The sequence below is a fragment of the Pituophis catenifer genome, unplaced genomic scaffold, assembly GCF_029215685.1.
Source record: "Pituophis catenifer annectens isolate HBS135680 unplaced genomic scaffold, rPitCat1.0.hap2 SCAF_378, whole genome shotgun sequence".
In the NCBI taxonomy this organism is placed as follows: domain Eukaryota; kingdom Metazoa; phylum Chordata; class Lepidosauria; order Squamata; family Colubridae; genus Pituophis; species Pituophis catenifer.
In genome coordinates, this window is record NW_027257258.1 from 2268 (window position 1) to 8599 (window position 6332).

A 6332-nucleotide genomic window follows, 5' to 3' on the forward strand; every position below is an offset into this window, starting at 1 on the left:
GTCTCCCACTCCTCTGGATGGGAAAACTAGTGAATGCCAACTTTCTGAGTCTTCCAGAGCAGTGTGTTTGCTAAGCAAGTACTGGAGCCATTAGAGGAATGGACCTCAAATCTGGTGAAAATGCTAGTGCATGCCATTGTTCTCATAATCATTTTCCCTGTTGGGATGGAGAGATAGCCCTAATCTCCAGGGTATGGTGAGAGGCCTGGGCCCTCTCTCTACCCCACCATGCCTAGGAGGCCCAGGCCTTCTCCCCAGCACTCTGCTCAAAACCCATATGGTCGATCAACTTACCACAGCCAATTTGCTGTTGCTAACTAGCTGTGGGACAGCTGGCCATGACCACTTCACCACGGAACAACTTATGCAGAAGAAGAGTTACACTAATATCAAACAAATAGTCAGATAGAATCATTAAAGAAAGGATGCCAAGGGAGAGACAAAATAAAATGTGAATGACAAAAATTAAAATAAATTTTAAATTATTTTAAATAATTAAATTGAATTGTCCCACAGTGAGTTATCCCATGCTGAATTCTCCTGTGGCAATATTGGCTATGATGAGTTGGCCATGGCAAATTGGCCATGGCGAGTTGGTTGCGACGAGTCGTCCCATTCTGAATTGAGAGAGCCAGGATTGTAGTTATTAAGTGAAGCCACACATGTGGTGTCTTGCTTAATGACTGCTTCAGTTAATGACTGAGATTCCAGGCCCAATTGTGGTTGTAAGTGGAGGACTACCTGGACTTCTATATTTACCCATATTGTACAGTTGACTGTTGAAGTTTCCTCCTTGGACTTTATATTATTGCTTCTGCCTGGATGAAGCAGATTGGATTATACTTGACCCAACAATATTCTTTCAAGTTCGAAGACCACTAATTAAGTAGACTAAGGACTCTACTGTTGAAGGTTCCACTTCTTAAATATTGGCTCTTAACTTAGCCAACAGACCAGCGGCCCCCAACCTTTTGGGCACCAGGGACCGGTTCCATGAAGTTTTTCCACAGATGGGAGGGGGCATAGTTTCGCATGCTGCCTGCATCCCATGGATGAGGCTTCCCTTGTTTGTGTAGCCCGGTTTCTGGCACGCTGAGAGCTGGTGCCGGTCCATGGACCTGGGTTGGGGATCCCTGTGATAGACTAAGAGCTTCACTACTCCACTGACATGAACTAAGGGCTCAAAGAAGACGAGAGCAGTGGTTAGTCTGGCTGTCTATCTTATAATTTTGGGTAAAGCCTGAGCATATCTGATAGGCAGCTAATTGAGGAAAGTTAGTCTAAGTTTAGCTGGAAAACTCTTGCTTGTGGTCTCCTCTGGGGTGGTATTCCTATTTTGGAACTTCCTTCCAAGGGAAATATGGTTGAGTCTATAATGCCTACGTTTAGAAGAAAGCTTAAGAGATACTTCACCCAAGCGTTTTCAGGAAGCAACTGCCCCACTACCAGATTGTTTCCAAATCAATTGCTGAGCAACATATGTTTTAATTATTAAATTTTTATTTTATATTATTAAATAAATAAAATAAAATGCTGTTGATTTTATTGTTTTATTGCAAAGTTTTTTGGGTTTTGTTTTTATTGTAAATGGCATTTTATTACTGAGGGGAATATCTGCATACAAATAAAAATTACTATTAATACAACTTGCAGCTGCTGTACTACTAACAACAACAATAAGGATAATACCGGTAATAATAGAAGAGTTATTGAATATAGAATAGAAGATTAATTCACCATCAGTCAATTGTAAAATGCAGCTTTACTCGGAACATTTTACATTCTGCAACAATACCTCTGCCTCCATCTGCCTATCCTGGTGCTTGAGAAAGACTCAATAGGTGGATAAGTATCCCAAATTCAGTCTGAACATGGCTGATTGTGCAACGAACCTCTATAATAGAAGAATTATTTTAGTTCCCTATTCAACTCCTCCTCTGTTTTGCGTGTCGCTATTACTTGGCAGACTGGACTGAACACATTTTCTACTGGTGTAATGATTTATTCCTGTGATTTGTTGGAGGTGATCTTAGGGTTGAGCCATGCTTACCGGATTGACTTTGGGCTTCAAGAGTTCTGTTAGGAATATTGAAGCTAAATTCTGACAAGGCAGGCAGTAATCCTGGACCAGCCATTTATTTATTTATTTATTTATTTATTTATTTATTTATTTATTTATTTATTTATTTATTTATTTATTTATTTATTTATTTATTTATTTATTTATTTATTTATTTATTTATTTTTATTAAATTTTTATACCGCCCCCTCTCCCGAAGGGAGATATACAAATATTAAAATAAAATTAACAAAAATTAAAACAAAATTAAATTATCTTTGGCTTCTCCAATTTAAAACCCCTTACCCATAAAATTCACCCAATTAAAATTTTTAACCCAGTCCGGCTTGCTGAAATAAAAAAGTCTTCAGGGCCCGGCGGAAGGTACGGAGGTCCGGGATTAGTCGTATCCCTGGGGGTAGCTCATTCCAGAGGGCGGGTGCCCCCACAGAGAAGGCTCTTCCCCGGGGGGTCGCCAGCTGACATTGCCTGACAGACGGCACCCTGAGGAGGCCAGTAGGAGGTTATCGGAGGCAGAAGGTGGTCTCGTAAATAACCGGGTCCTAAGCCATGGAGCGCTTTGAAGATGAGAACCAGCACCTTGAAGCGCACTCGGAAGACCACCGGAAGCCAATGCAGCTCGCGCAGGAGAGGTGTCACGTGGGAGCGCCATGTCGCCCCCATAAGTACCCGCGCAGCCGCATTCTGCACCAGTTGGAGCCTCCGAGTGCTCCTCAAGGGGAGCCCCATGTAGAGAGCGTTGCAGTAGTCGAGGCGGGAAGTAACGAGGGCATGAGTGACCGTGCATAGGGAGTCCCGATCCAGAAAGGGGCGCAACTGGCGTATCAGGCGAACCTGATAGAAAGCCCCCCTGGCCACGGCCGTCATATGCTCTTCTAAAGACAGCCGTGCGTCCAGGAGGACACCCAAGTTACGCGCCCTCTCCGTGGGGGCCAATGTCTCGCCCCCAATAGTCAGCCTGTTCCTCCCCATCCAGACCCGCACGGCCTCCAGGCACCGGGACATCACTTCAAGGGCATCGTTGGGGTGGTCTGGGGTGGAGATGTACAGCTGGGTGTCATCAGTGTACAGATGGCACTGCACCCCAAAACCACGGATGATCTCGCCCAGCGGCTTCACATAAATGTTGAACAGGAGAGGCGAGAGGACCGACCCTTGTGGCACCCCACAAACCAAGTGCCTTGAGGTCGACCTCTGCCCTCCAGCCAACACAGACTGCGACCGGTCAGAGAGATAGGAGGAGAACCACCGTAAAACAGTGCCTCCCACTCCCAACCCCTCCAACCGGCGCAGCATGATACCATGGTCGATGGTATCAAAAGCCGCTGAGAGATCTAATAGGACCAGAACAGAGGAACAACCTCTGTCCCGAGCCCTCCAGAGATCATCAACCAACGCGACCAATGTAGTTGATGTAGTTGCTCATAGATGTCCTTAGCTGCTGATTAGAGCTGGCCAGTTGCTTGGTAAAACTACAGAACTTTTGAGTGAGGAGAAGCGACAAGGCTACCAACTAGAACAGAAAGCAACAAAAAATGATCCTAGGTCTGATGAAATACAGAGCAGAGCTCCTGTTGACAGTGATGGCAGCAAACAAAAATGATTTTTCTGCCGCCATTGCTTTTATGCAGAGCCATCCAGGGAGCAATTTTGAAGAGTGGGAAATCTGCTGCATCTAGGTCTCTTGGGTAATTTTAATGAACCAGTGAAATTTTTCTGCCAAGCATTTTTCCAATAAAACAATCATTTTCATCTGGACCGACTTAGATGCCATTTTGGATACTGTACAAATACCAAACATTGGGCTTTTAGATTTTAACCTTTAGCAAAAATGCGATGATGCATCTTAATATTGGACCATTTACAGAATAATTTTGAATGCATCTGTGGAAGAGAACGGTTTCCTCCCGTCCCTTTTGATTATTCTCCCATTGAGTTGCTTCTTGAGGTTTGGCATTTTCTCTGGGTGACTTCTGTTTCTGCTAATTTCAGTATTTGGCAAATAACTACCTCACTTCTGCACATTTTATTATTATGAGGTTAGACACTCATTTTTCTGTGGGCTTTTACACACTTCTTCACAGTGACTCATACTTTTCTGATGTAACTGCTGATAAAGCATCTTCCGTCTGAGGAATGGCAATCAAACCAAGAGAGCTTACATGTCATGCATTTGAAGTTACATTTTGATCTCCTTGGTGCTTTACAGTAAAGGCAACGTGGACTGATCTACTCCTGCTTGGGAATATTCCAGGGAATATGAATGGGGGATGAAGGCTGAAAAGATGGCGCCTGAATATGATTTTGTAAACTTCCCCTTAATTGCAACAGGAAGATAAATATCTTTTTTCTTTCCTTTTCTCAATAGCTCTCTTTAACAAGTATATTATAGTAATTGTGTCACTCTTTTTTTTCGTAGTGTGAAATTCTTGTACCACGATGTAGTTTGGCTCATTTGTTTAAGCTGCTCTCCCAATAAGCATTTTATTGTGGTTCACTTGTTCTTGACGTATGAAACAGAACGTTTGGTAAAATGAATCCTGCAATATCTAATCACCAGGAATGTGGTACTTCATTTTGCTTTACTTAATGATTCTGTAGTCTGGGATAATGCATTCTGACATTTTGAGGATGGTCCTTGGAAACCAAACTTCTTTCTTGCATTCCCATCTCTTTAAGTGCTTAGTGAATATTTCTGCACATTTATTTATTAATTGGTATTAGAATACTGATGGGATGTAGGATTCTGTTTGCCTTAAATAAAGATTGAAAGCTTTCCTTTTGCACTAGATAGACATAAATATCAGAGATTTGTTGCTGGCACTCGTTCTGTTTACTTTTAACATGCATTAATAATGTGAAAGAGGATAGATGGAGTCTGAAGGGGTTCAGATATTTTGGAAGCAATGCAACATAATTCCAAATGACCAGGCATAAACAAAGCAAGAGAGGTACATCAATAAAAAGTCAAAATCGGTTGATCAAGGAGCAAAATGTCTGACAGTACTGTGTATTAATATACATGCAAAGTACTGAGAAGGGAGGCATCTCTTTTATATATCTGGAACCCTGATCAGCAACGACTGTAGCTTTATATGATAAGTGGTTTGAAAGAAGCCTTTCCCCATCGAGGTCCAGGACACAATGTGTTTTTATCCTTAATATTCATTTAAAGATCCCTGTGTTGGCTGCATTATTGATTTTCAATTAGAGGAAGAAGATAGCAGAAGTATAATATAGATCATATTCAGCAAAATATCAATTGTATATGGAGCACCCGTCAAAAATGCAGGAGAATATTGGAGAATATTGGGAAATGATTAGAATAGTAATTATGCATCCTGTACTGTGGAACAACTAGATCTTTTTACTCTGGACTGTCCAGATGTGACACTGATACAGGGGTGGGTTCTACTTACTTTTACTTCGCAACAGGGCCGTGTGTGCGTGCTCTTCTGTGCATGTGCAGAACCATTCTGATGACATCAGGGTCGGTGGGCGGAGCCTCCCTCCGGTTTTACTACCGGTTCTATAGAACCGGTGCAAACCGGGGGCAACCCACCACTGCACTGATAGAATATACATAGTGAGTACCAAGTTAAGGAAGGTTAGTTTATAACAAGGGAAATATCTGTTCTACATAATTGAGGGTTTTTTTTTTCCTCAGTTGAATTCTATAATCATTTTGAAATAGTCCAAAGGGGTGAAGAAACCAGGCTGAAATCATTTTTTATTTTGGCTACTAGAACTTGCTGAATATTTTCTAGACATAGATGCTCGATTCCAAAAGTTTTCAGCTGTCCATTAGTAAATGTGTAGTGCTAACTACCATCATAGAAATATGTATTTGATCAGGAAAAGCCATACATTTCTCCATTTATTCCTTTTGTGTTATTTCAGTCGAGCTTTTAATTAGGCTACAAACCTGAGAGTATTCTTCTTTTTAAGCCACAGTTTGTAAGCTATGTTCATTAGGACTCAATGAGGGTAAAAGACTGCTTTTAGTTTTCTTCTGCTTTCATCCCATCTATTAATAGCACCGAGAAGGACCGTCTATACACAACCTAGCCATGTTTGCAATATACAGTATGTGTATATAATAAATGTGACATAGAAACTCCACCATTTCTCTTAGCAACTGTGGGGTTTGTCTCTGCAGAGGCCTCCTAACAGGCTAAGAATGCAGGAAGCACCAGGAATAAAGAAATCGAATACGTAGTGATAAAGAAGTTCATCATGATGAAGCAATTTG